Source organism: Anser anser (genome assembly GCF_964211835.1).
Source record: "Anser anser genome assembly, chromosome: Z".
NCBI classification, from domain to species: Eukaryota; Metazoa; Chordata; class Aves; order Anseriformes; family Anatidae; genus Anser; species Anser anser.
The window spans coordinates 85,524,563-85,537,342 of record NC_139723.1 but is presented as its reverse complement, the minus strand read 5'-3'; the positions used below and the strand labels follow the sequence as shown (position 1 = coordinate 85,537,342).

The following is a 12,780-nucleotide window of genomic DNA, read 5'->3' as shown; positions in this document are numbered from 1 at the left end:
CACCTGCTGAGCTGTGCCTGCCTCTCCCACCGGCACAGACGCCCCCTTCTTCCTTCACGAGCGTTTTTCTCCCACCGGCTCCGAGGGACTCCCTTTGCAATCCTGCACGGGGAGGTACACGGTGCAGCCTCTCAGAGCCACCACGTGCAGCGGGACACACGGACACCAGCACACCCGCTCCAGCACCCCGGCTCACCCTGCACGGGCACATTCAGAGGCTCAGCGCATCCACGAGCAAGAGGCCCATCTTGTGATCCCGCACCTAAGGGCCGCGACAACGTCGGCCTATCCTCAACAACCAAAGCTCCAGAAAACCTCTATAAACACGCCCGAGAAATTAAAAAAGCTTAATTTAGAAGCTGGCTGCGCTGGAAGGGGGAGGATGACGAGCTTCGGGTTGTGGCCGGGGAGGTGAAGCTGCAAGGCTTCTCTAGGACCGCGGCGCTGAGCGAGGTGCTGAGTCAGCAGCGCGCCTGCAAGCGGTCCAGCGAGGAGGTTTGGACGTGGAGGTGAAGCGGCGATCACACCAGAACCTATTTTTAAAGCCTCCGCTTGTTAAAAATGCATTAGGAAAGGGGAAAACATCCTGCAGAGCACCACGGTGCGCTCTGCATCAGCCGGCTGGCTGGCAGCCCCGCAGGATGCCGTGCCCCGCGCAGGGACCGCATCGCCCCGGGGATGCTCTGGCTCCACAGGGGGCACCGGGACCCCGGGGGCTTGTACCTGCAGGAGTGGCTGATGCCAGGGGACCAGCAGGTAGCCCAGCCAGGATGCACGCCTTCAGAGCGGCAGCTGCCGTGCGGATCACCACGTGCTCTCTGTGCAGATCTTAAACGCGTTCTTACGGGCTAGAGTCAGAACACGAACAAAGGAGGAAAAGGCTGTGCAAACACAAGCAGAGGCAGGTACCGAATTAAACCACCGGCTCTCAGGGCTTGGTTCTGCCACCTAACTGTCCCGACGGCCACCCGTCCCCCCAGTTCCTGCTCCAGGAGCACAGCCCTCTCCTAAAAGCGTGCATGCAGGCTACTGCTAGCACAATAAGAAGCCATCACCCAGGGGCTTACGTTACAAACCCTACTGGGAGAGTAGGGTAGTCTCGTTCGGGGCACAGATCACCAAGGAATTAGGAGCTGTGCTGCAAAACACAACCAGAGCCCCCTGCATTCCCAGCAACAACCCCTGCCACTCTCCAAAGCCAACACACGCGAACGGATGCACCCCCACGTACTTGTACGCCCCTGCAGGAGATGCCAGGGACTGAGCTCAAACCCCTTTTACCTCCTCTGATCCACAGAGGAAATTAAAAACTTCAGCACAAGGTCCCGCAGCTGTCCCTGTGAGTGAGGACGTTTGAAGGGCGTGCATCTACTGAAGGGAAGCCGCTGAAACCTCACACGTAGCATCACCGGTACGGGCAGCTCCGAGGGCATTCGGGCGGATCCTCCTGTGGTCACCACGTGTGCCTGCCCAGTGCATCCCTGCCAGAATACCGATCTCCTTGGAAAGCCTGCCAGCTTTGCTTTCTGACAACGGGCCACCTCCTTCACGTCACCGAGACGCCACCTCCCCTGGCGCAGAGCGGGGCGGCTGCTGGAAAAGCCGCGCCGCCAGCAGGGCCAGAAATGAAAGGCACGGAGGGGTCCTGCCGTGGTCTCCCTGAAACAGGAACTGCACCAGGACACCTCTGGCACAATGACAGCGGCCACGGACGCTTCCTCAAGAGAGACCAGGGTTCACACGACTCCCAGAGCACAGGAGGGAGCCAGGAGCCGCCGCTCACGCATCCAGTGGGCGATGCCGACCCCACAGCCCTCCCTCTGCCTCTTCCCTGGGGTCTGAAGCAGGATGGAGCAAGCAGCCCACCAGACACTCAAACACCGCCTTCCTCCCCAAGCCGCCGTGCCCCTCTTCCATCGCACGACCAACAGAGGAGCTTCCAGCCCACGCACACGACCGTGCAAGGAGGCTACTGCACAACACCGAATCACCGCTTGCACAACGATCCCGACGCTCCCACGAAACACTGGATTTTGTGCACGCACACTCGCGTGGAGGACCCGCGCGGCTGCAGGACGAACCCACGGCGGGTTCCCCAAGAGGTCCCCCCCCCCCCGGCACTGACCCCGGCGGGAGCTGCTGGGGCTGCGAGCAGCGTCTCGTGCAGCCGCAGGCTCCTCGTTAATCACACGGCAGCTCCGCATCGCCCAGCCTCCAGGGAGCCTTGGCAAATTAAAAACGGAAGCGGCACGGGGAGGGTTGGCAATCACTGGAGATCGCTGGCTACAGCTGCGAAATAAACATGACGAAGCCTGGGCGCAAATCTCCTGTGATGGCAAACGTGTTTAGCTCCCCCAGACACCCCAGGAGCAGGCTCCGGGCATCCTGGCTGGCAGGCGGTCAAACGCCAGCAAAAGCCCCAGGGGAACATACTCCCAGTTTCCCTGACCCTGGAAGGCAGGTGGCCACGATGAAGGACCGTCAGAGAAGGGCCATCGAAACTAAGTATTTTGCACATAACGCGGAAACTGAGGAACTCGCTGCGTGGCGTGGCCGGGGGGCTCTGCACCACGAACCCATCGTCGCAGCCCTGCAACAGCCACAGGAGGGGAACCACACGCACGGAGCCCTCCTCTGCCCCGTGCCCTGCTACTCCAACAGCCTCTTCTGGGGAGTGAACGCGAAATTGCATCAACCAGCTGCCAGCTACTTCTTGTGCAACTGCAAAGCCGCGTGGTGTTTGCACGTGGCTTGGAGCATCCGGGGAACAAACGCGTCCCTATTTCTGCGGCTGAATGCCGCTCGCGCCTTAAAGAAACCACCAGGCTTTTGCACCTGGGATGGGAAGGGGCATTTCCACGCGAACGAAGCAGGATTTAGGGCCAGAGTCTTGCAGCGAGGCTCGTGCTCCTCCCTCCCTGCGGGCGGCGGGGTGAGGAACCGGGATCTCCTGCCGCACGGAGGGACACGGATTTCATCCCTCGCCCTCCCCTGCTCCAGGAACCGGTATTTACAGCCTGGTTGGAGAGGAGTATAAAATTACCAAGCAAAACCTGAGTGAGTCACATGCCATCCGGAAGGGAAGAAGAAAAATCTGTTCCCAGCCCGTGTAATTTCCAGCTCCCTAACTCTTTCTCATCTGTCACTTCGGAACAATTGCGGCTTCATTTGGAAACCGCCGAGAACGAGCAGTTCTGGCCTAAGGATTTCGTCTGCTCAAGGAATTATTCCCAAATGTGCCCAGACTGTCAAAAAGGCTCATTATGTAGATCAATATCACACATTAGCTCCCGAACAAAATCATGTGGCATGTTAAGACAGAAGAAAAAAAAAAAAAGAAAAATAAAAAAAAGAAGAGCCCCAGAGAGCGCGGAGCCCTGGCGGAGGGGCATGCTTCTCACCCCTTAGCTAATTAGTGCCAATTATCAAGTGGAAAGCACCAATTATTAAATAGGAAGTGCTAAAGAAATTGTCAGGCCCTGAGCTGGAAGCACAGCACGTCCTGGAGGGCACGGCAGTGCATGGAGGTGCCTGTGCACGGGGAAGGGGATGGCTGTCACCAGCTTGGAGCGGGGCTCAGCCAGCGGGGCCCCAGGGTGACCCGTCCCCAGGGCCACAGCAGCACGAGAGGGCTTTCTGCCTCTTTTTTTGGGGTGATGCTGGAGGGCACGGAGCCAAGGGAAGGTCTCACCCTGGGATGCTCCTCCACGTCCCCCCGCCAGCGCTTTGCGCATTTGCAGCAGGAGAGACGGACTGAGAGGGAGCGGGTTTGGCCAAAGTCACAAAGGGCAGCAAACAAGCCCAAACCTCGTATTTTAGACGTTGCAGGGTCTCCAGCAGAAAGCTCCAAAAGACGAGTCATTTTCAGGGCCTCCGTCTCCCTAAAGGAAACCAGAGCTCGGCAGTGGAAGCGCCCCGCGTTTGCGGTGATGAGTTACCCCCTGCGCCGGGTTTAGGATCGTCACTGCACACAGAGCTCCCTACAGCAGGCGTCCGGGCACGGAGAGCAAAGCGAGCTGGTCGACAGCTCATGCTCACAATAAAATAAACGACCAACAAGTCGCAGTACATAACCTTCACGCGATTAGTCCGCGTGGAGCCGGTGTGAGTCACGTAACGAGAGGGACCAGCACCCCGCGGGGTCGTCGTCGTCCCCCCGACAGCTCTGCGACGGAGCTGGAGCCACTGCTGGCGGGCTGCTGTCACCAGCGGGGCTGTCAGAGGGGAGGCACAGCGGCACGGGCACCGCCTGGTGCTCCCAGGTAACTCACGGCTCCGACTTTTCTGCATCCGTCCTTTAGATTTCCCTCCTGACCCCGCTCCCTATAACCGGGCTTCTTGGTCAGAGCACGCCGACCAATGCAGCAAAAGGTTAATTAATATCCACATTCAGCAGAAGGCTGTCCTTTGGACAAACGCAAAGTCATGCTTTGGACAAGGGGCTGAACTAGAGACCCCCCCCCGAAGTCTTCTCCAACCCGACTGGTTTTACGGTCCTGCGAGATGACGTCCAAGCACTGCACCATTCATCCTCCCCTGCTCTCTCAGCCTGCTCCATTCTGAGCTGTCTCTCCCACTTCAGAGAGTCTCTCCCAGTTATCACCTAACCGCCTTCCCCGCCTCCACCAGAGATGTCCCAGCGCCCCCCAAAACGTGCCCAGGTGAGGGCTGCCACCCTCAGGAAGCCTTTTCACACGGGGCTTTTTCAGCTGCTATCACGGATTTCTGGGCTTTGCCGAATTCCAACAAGCGCAAGATGAACACGCTTGGCAAAAAAAAACCAGAAAGCAATCACAGGCTCACGGAGGTGCCGCTGCTGGTTCCTGCGAGCCCTGGCTCCCCACGTGAGCCATGCAGGAGCTCAGATGGTGACCCTTCCTCCTTGCAGGAGCCACCTCGGGACGGGAGGCAGCCGGCTCCGTCTGGACCAATTCAAGCCCCCCAGCAAAGCTTTGCCCTCCACGTCGATGTCTAACTAAAGTTAAACCTTCTCCCTTTCCAAAATGAACCCCATCCAGCTACCAGCCAGGGAAGTACCTCCTCGCTGCCCGCTTCTAGAAGCCACCGGGATGTTTCCACGTAAACACAGGAAAGATTTCCACCTAAACGCAGGTAAGAAATGTCACTGCACAAACAGCCGCCACCGCCGCCACCGTGCCCACCGCCGCCCCAAATCACCGTTTCTCCTAATGGCACGACAGCGCGGAGCACCAAAGCCCAGATGCACGGGACATGGATCACGTCGCTGGTTGTCCCGTCCAGGTTTCTCAGGCGGCTTTTGAAGATCTCCAAGGATCTCCAAGACCTCCAAGGACTCCACAACCTCTTAATGACAACCTCCTAATGGGGCAGGTGCCACGGGACCAACCTTGCCCACGCAGTACGGGTGAGTCACGTCTCAGCCTCCCATGCCCACCGCAGCAGGAAGGGAGCAGGTTTCCCACCTCGCCTCACCCTCGAGGCACGTACAAACAAGAGGTTTTGAACAAAAACCCTAGGCCACATGCAAGCAACAAAGGGGCTGATGCCTTCGCAAACCGAGCAAAGGGATGTGCTTGTGAGCTCCTTGGGGAGCAGCCGTCCCTTGGGCTCCTGGTGGCACAGTGCCTGCCGCCCAGGACTCCCGACCCAGAGGTGTATCCTATATGGTAACTAATAGGGAACAACCTCGAATCTCTACTATATTTTCCTGTCTCCCCATCCTTTGTCACAGCACAAAGGCTATAAGCTCTTGGGGTCTGCAAATTGCCTTCCAAACCTTTGCCACAAAGCCCAAGCCCTGCTCGTTGTTACCACAAGGCAGGGAACCAGCAGCAGAAAGAGCCTATAGATGTGCAAACCCATTATTATGACTTAGTAGTGATTAATAATAATTATATATCACAATGAAGTTAATAGCTGTTATTTTAAAGAGTGATCTAAATGGGGTTCCTCCTTTAGCCCGCCAATTGCGCAGTTTTAGCCTTAATCAGCAAATAAGCTCAGGAAGAACGAGCATTTTTGGGCAACCTTGGTGTTCATCCAGCAGGCACGGCTGAGGCAGCACCCACCCAGCAGACCGGCCGACCCCACAGACCTGCCCACAGCACCAAGCCCACCTCCAAAAGGAGCTCCAGGCTTGCGTTCACCTTGGGGAACCAGCTCCCGGGGAGCAGGGTCTGCAGCCCCATGGAAACATCATACCCCGAAGTGAGGAGCGGGGTCAGCATGTCCAGAAGATGCTGGCATGACAGCCTTGTTAGCCAGAGTGCTGCCCACATGGAGATCTTCCCCAAACCAGTCCTTGCTCCTTGCCAGAAAGACAAACTGTCCTCCCAGCCACGAAGCCAACAACTGCAAGCCTTCCCGATCCTACCCAAGGCCCAGCCTGGTGGCACGTCAGCCCTAATGGCAGCTGGTAATGCTGTCAGCAGCTTCCACTGAGCATGCAGAAAGCAAATGACTGCCTCCAGGCTGCCTTAGTGCCTAAAAAACACCATTCTGTTATCAACTGGTGGCAGGTGACCCGATGCAATCACGCAACCCACGTCCAACTTCGTTTTCCGTATCGAAGCGCCACGCTCAGGGAGCGCGCTGAGTATCCGCTGTTCCCACGGACATCTTGCAAAGTGATGGAAATGCCACAGCTTGGGGTGAGGACAGCTGAAGCTGCGGGATTCAGGCTGGGCAGCTTCTCCTGGGCAGCAGAGCCACCCACACAGCACTCCCGGCCTTGTCCCTAGCACCCAAAAATCGTTTGCAAGGTGCCCGCAGCGGTGGCACAGCTTAGGGCCGCCCTTGACGCGCCTGGCTGCAGGGCTGTGCTCCCCGCAGCTCGCTCACTCCAGAAGCACAGGAGGCAGGCGGCACCACGAGCCTGCATTTTTTGCTTTCACAGGATGCATGCCGACTGCCTAACACGCTTTCTCACGCGTGATGGGTTTCTTGGGAGATCCTGGCACAGGGAGAAACAGAAGCATCACGCTACCGCGCACACACAAGCGGCAGACGTGTGAAATGCATTCCTCCTCCCCAGCTACATTACCTGCAGTTAATGTGCACTTAATACCAAAATCTAGGCAAGGTGAGTGTAAAAGAGTTCAGGCAGAGCTCCCGAAGGCAGTACTGAGCTCCTGCAGATTTAGGCACCTGTATCAAAGCCCAGCAATGACGAGGACCAGCAGCCACCAAACCCAGCAAGTGGCAACTGCGCAGCCCACCCTTCCAAACGCTTGGCCACGGCTCTTCAGACATGGGGCGAGAAACTCGCATTAAGGTACCAAGCCTGAAAACCTGCATCTCTCCATTACTTATCCTCCAGCAAAGCGCTGAAAGAGTTCCCGTGCTGCTCCTCCAACATGAAAATGGAGGGCAGGAGGAACAACACCCAGCCTGGCACACGCAGGACGCACGCTCTCTTGCGGATGGTCTCCCAAAAATCCCACAGCAGGTCAGCCAGCACGGCAGCAAGTAGCCGCGAGGCAGGCTCTGACAGCCTCCAGAGCCGCTCTGACAGATCACTGGAAACCTTTTTGCCATGCGGGATCTATCACGCCGTGTTTTCCCAGGAGCAGGAGCTGCTTCCTATAAAAGGAAGCTGCGGCGCAAATTCTTCGCGTACCAGCGCAGCCACCTCCCTCGCTGCCGGGAGCCTGCTGCAGCTGGGCTTCCAGAGTCCCCGTCACTTCCCTGCGTGGTTTTCACTTGTTTTGGGAGCACTGCAAGCGTTAACCGCGGCACCTCCTCTGCAGGAGGACCCTGCTGGCCGCGTCTCACAGCCACGCAGCTCGCGCCTCGCTCCAGCGACGGGAACTTACGCTCAAGGCAAGCTTTCCCGAAGGGCACCCTCATACCTTGGAGGTCCCTGGGGTTACGTCCTCAAAGTCAGCAGGACAGCCGCAGCCGGAGGTCCCACGGCTCCTTTCTGTCAGTGAGAGGACTCCCTCCTTGCCCGCTCGCACTTCTTGCTGGGGCAGGGCAGAGAGGCAGGGCGCTTGGGCAAAGCCTCCCTCACCCCACGTCCACCGTCTTGCCCAAGCCGTATTTCAACTTGTATGGTTCTGGCTATTGTCTGGCCTAAGTCCCTGAATATTCTGTTTTACGTCTGGCTCTCAGCACTCAGGCCAGGCAGTAAAACAAGCCCTTTCCCCTCTGTCATCACTTCAAGCATGGTATAAAGCAGCCGAGAGGCAGGCACTGGACCCAAGCGGGCTCCCCCCTTGCTGCTGCCGGTGCCACGGCTCGGGGCAGCGGTCCTGCAGCACACCGGCCTCCCCAAAGCTGCAGCCAGCACAAGGGCAGTGTTTGGGAGGACTCACGGCTCCACATTTGGGGTCCAAGCTCCTGCCAAGCACCACGGCCCCGCTCACTTCCCACAGCCTCCTTTTAGCAAGCCCCTGCAGCAGCAATATTTTCTCTCCCCTAACCCGGCGGATTTCCGACAACGAGCGATTAGCAGCGTGTCTGTCTCACACGGCGAGAGCATCCTGGTGAAAGAAATGAGCAGTTCATCGCTGCTGCCAAGGGCTCGCTTCGGCACGGAGCAAACCATGGGGGCAGCTCCCATGGGGCAGGGAGCAGGCAGGAGGAACCACCGCAGCTCTGCCAGCACCGGCGCAGCGCCACGTGCACGGTTTGGGTTTGCTGCTCCCTGGCTGGTATCATCCTGGATGACAAAAGGTAAAGCACAGCAATATAAACCATTACATCTTGGATCTAACCCTTTTCTAATTAAGCTCTAAACACCTTGCATCGAGCGACTGCTGCTGGATCTAGCCTCGGGCTTCTCAGATACTTGATGTACCCACGGCTGGCTGAGCATTTTATGTATTTCATCATCCTTCCAGGCTCGGGTCTGGTTTCTGCTACCTGGCGATGCAGAAAAGCCCGAGTGACAGGCCAGGCGCCCAGCAGCTGCCACGTTTCCATGCCACAGACGTGCCTGGCATGTCACGGAGCCAGCGAATGCCACGGCAAATCAAGACGGAGCCATCTCATTAAAATAAATACAAATAAGTGTAAGTGCCAGCCAGGGGGCATCCCCAGCTGCGCCCCGGTGCCCTGCCTCGCAGGGAGCCCTCCCGGCAGCGCTGTGGGGTAACCCGTCACCAGGATTTGGGTTTGGAAATACCCCAAAATGGCTCGGGATGCAGACAGGACTAGCTCACCTCGCCTGGCTCCTCCACCAGCTGCAAGCAGGGTTACGCCGCTCGCACTGATGCTACCAAAAGCCGCTGACCCTGGTAACAGCGAGCAAAAGCCAGGAGACTGCCAAGTGCGAGAGGCCAGAGAATCTGACCCCAAACAGCTGCCTTGACGCAGCGATCCAAGGAGGAAGGGCGAGGAAGGCAGAGGAAGCGAGAAATCCCTCGTTCTCACCCAGGCACTGATTTACCGCGCAGCTTGCCTCACTGCCGTAAGACATCTGCGGTTAGGAGGTGGATTTTTTCCCCCCGTCGAACAAAACCAAAACCTCTGCACCTTCAGAAACAAAACGCCTTTTGTTACGTCAAAGCTGTGCACTAGACGCTTTCCCAACAGATGCGCTTCCTTGCCTGGGAGGGAAAGACGTCGCCTTTGGTTTGTGATGGATGTTGTCAAGGGAAAGAAAGGGAAAACCAGCCCACAACCAGAGCAGGCACCTCCGGGTCTCAGGAGGCGATCGGAGGTGGGTTTATGGGGCACCTGAGGGGCACACCAGTCCCACCCTGTGGTGGGATGCTCCTTGACATGGGGCTGGGCTGGCTGGGCATCGCTCTGGCTATGGCGTGACGGCAAGGTGCGCTCCCTGGACCTTGCTCTTATACAAAGACAACGCATGAAGTTACGTTGGCATTTCCAGAAATAGGATTTCCAACAGGTCGTAAAAAAGAACCAGCGGCCCCTGAGTCAAGCACAGCCTGAGTTTTGTTACGTACGCGGGTGGCTGCGACAAGCTGTGACTTACGGCAGGCAGGATCTGTTTTCACGTTCAGTTCCTTCTGCTGAAAGCTATTGAAACAAGAGCCCACGTCACATCTTATTCTTGTCATTTTTCACCTTTCCGCAGGAAAGGTCACCGAAAGAAGGGAAGAAAGAGCAGAAACGGAGCTTTCACACGCACTTCTCTTTGGAGCTGCACTGCCTCTCCTCCAAGAGCCGAACACCACACACCGTGCTCGTACCAGCCAGCAGGTAAGGAGGCAGCACCGTAAGGCCTACGTCTGAAGAGCACAGAAAGAAGGGACATCCTCCCTGCATGCTGGAACCCTCACGGTGCCAAACCCCTCGTCCAGCAGAGCTTGTTCCCCGTCCCAGCACGCCGCGTGGTGACGACCGAGCTGATCCCTGTGGTTTGTGAGCACGTTTCCACCCCGCGCTCACCCACCGGCACGTAGGGTCTTTTGCAAACAGCCGAAGGGAGACCATTATCAGGAAGTAAATCTTTTCTTTTCAGGCACCGAGGCAACATAATGGGCACTTGTGCTGTGAAAAGCCCCGTAATCCTAAAAGACACATCCAACCCGGGCTGAGATGTCAGCAGGCTGCAGTAATCCCTGCAGCGGGGCGCTGCGGAGGGCAGGGCTGGGGGCAGCAGCACCCCGCGGAGGGAGCTCCATCCCCTAAAGCCCCTGCTGCTAGCACCCCCCAGGTATGAAGAAGACACATGCCAAGAGCTTGCAAAGACAGGGGAAGGAAATAAACCAAAAAACCAAACCAAAACAAAACAAAATAAAAAACAACAACCACAAGCAGCATCTCCCACTTCCTACCCACTTATCTAACCTGCTGGGGACAGGACACGTGGCACGGTGTCTGACCCTCGTGTATTTGAGCACAGGTGTTTGACCAGGGCCGAGCTGGCAGCCAAATCTCTCCCTCCCCCGAGGCTGACGGCGTCCTCGTTAGCTGCTCCCAATTCCTGCCACGGTCTGGACGTGGTTCAGGCAGCAGGTCGCCACCCAGACCAGCGATCGCATTTCAGAGAAGTGACATTTATTGCAGCCAGGTGGGCCATTCCAGTGCAAACCAGCACCGCCCGAAAGGCTCGGCTTTGCCATCACCCAGACCTCCGGCATAAATCCTCCCTGCGTAATAGGGAAAGGATGGTTCAGGATCCCGAGCGAGCCTCACCCGGCAGAGGCTCGCTGCCATCCGCAAGGTGGTGGCACGCACAGCAGCTCCTCTCCACGGCTCAGCTTGAACCAACCCACCTCGACATCGCATCCTTCAAGAACCCAGCTCCGCAAACAGCAAGCGGAGAAACTCCCCGGACAGGAATTTTAATGCGTTACTGGCCAGCCACCAGCCTCGGTTTTGAGGCTGCAGGAGCATTTGTTTGTGCAAACCGCTTCCAGACTCCGCGCTCGGCGGAGCAGTCACCGTGTGTCTCCCCGAAAGCCACCACGTCCCCAGGGTGCCACCTCCAGCGGCAGGGGGCAAGTGAGGGGGCAGGAGCGATGAGCAGCCTGCTGAATCCCGGGGGCAGCGACGCTGCGTTCGCGCGGCGACGTTTATCGATAGCCCAGGGGATCGCTGGGTTTGATCGCTAAAAGGTAAACGAAGCTCAGCGCGGGTAAGCCCCAGCGGACAGGAGAGGGACGGGAAGGTTTCATTAATATGAAGCAGACGGAGGTGACAAACAGGTTGAGCGCATTTTGCTTGTCAACATCATTATTGCCACTAACTGGTTAGGAGCACGCACGTCCCTACAAATACGTCTTCGAGGCCGTTCCTTCATCGCCTGCAGTCCCCGCTCCTGGCAGGAGGCAGCGGCAGCCACCGCTGTCCCCGCAGACCCTGCCACGTCACCCGCTGTCCCGGCCACCCTGGCACTAGATTCCCCCCTTCCTACAAAGCTCTGCTTCAGCCCCAAACCTCCCTTTTCTCTCCCAACACCATTATTTTGGCATGCACGGGAAGGGCTTAGCCACCCAACCGGGGCGATGTGCCGCCCCGAGAAACGTAATTCCAGGACAGCATGAGATCAACCCCTTTGGGGTTGATAGCAGTGATGCATTCTGTTAAAAACTTGGATTTCCATTGTTAAAAACTTGGATTTCACCACGCTGGCCCGCGCCCAGACTCAGCGCTGAGAGGCTGCGGTCAGACCACCGACAGACAAACCCCGCAGACCCTGCGGCAGGGCGGACACACAAAGCCGCACAGACAGGCACCATAGCTTCCTAAAAACCACAGGGTTTAGGTTTGGTGCTGCTCACGCCAGTAGCTCCCCTCCCAGCAGGGCCAGGGGTGCAGCCTGCCCTTCGAGCTTCCTACCAGGACAGGACCCTTGGCAGGAGGACACCAGAAGCAAAGGGATTGACGTCGGGGTCAGGGACTCTGCCACGTGCCCACCTCTGTGGTGGGGCTGGCCAAGGTAAGTGCCCCAGCAGACACGAACCAGCAGCTTTTTTTTTGGCTTCACACTCACACGGACGTGGCTCGTGGTGAGGAATGGACAGGCAGAGCTGTCGGCCTGCCCGGGCACCCGCTCCTTGTTTGTTCGCTGCACAGCCGAGGTCAAGCCTGGCAGGCAGCGGAAGAGGCAGCTCGGATCGCCTCCAAGCGGACTTTAAGCAGAAAAAGGAGCATTTTGGGAAATGCTGAGCAGCCTAATGCGGGTGACACCTGGGATGGGTGCTGCCAGCCAGCTCCGCAGCTGCACGCTGTGCCACCCAAGAGAAGCACGCAGTTCAGAGCACGGCTGGAAGGCACCTACCTGCCTTACCCAGGGAATGCCCGGAGACAGCCCGGATGGGCTGCCCTCCCTGTTCACTACGGCTTTTTGCACATTTTGAGCTGTGTGTTGGGACAAGAACC

The 12,780-nt window shown here is 57.9% G+C and overlaps 1 protein-coding gene across 9 annotated transcripts in view; it reads right to left on the bottom strand.

Annotated features, from left to right (window-relative positions):
- Nucleotides 1–12,780, bottom strand: part of LOC310889060 (CBP80/20-dependent translation initiation factor-like) — a 138,963-nt gene that overhangs the window by 109,991 nt on the left and 16,192 nt on the right. The window contains exon 1 of one of the 9 annotated variants that reach the window (XM_083816047.1): nt 724–862. The exons of the other annotated variants lie outside the window; for them this stretch is intronic. The gene's annotated coding sequence lies outside the window, so the exon portion shown is untranslated. Of the gene's footprint in view, nt 1–723; nt 863–12,780 lie in introns of those variants that run through there. 9 annotated transcript variants of the gene reach the window in all.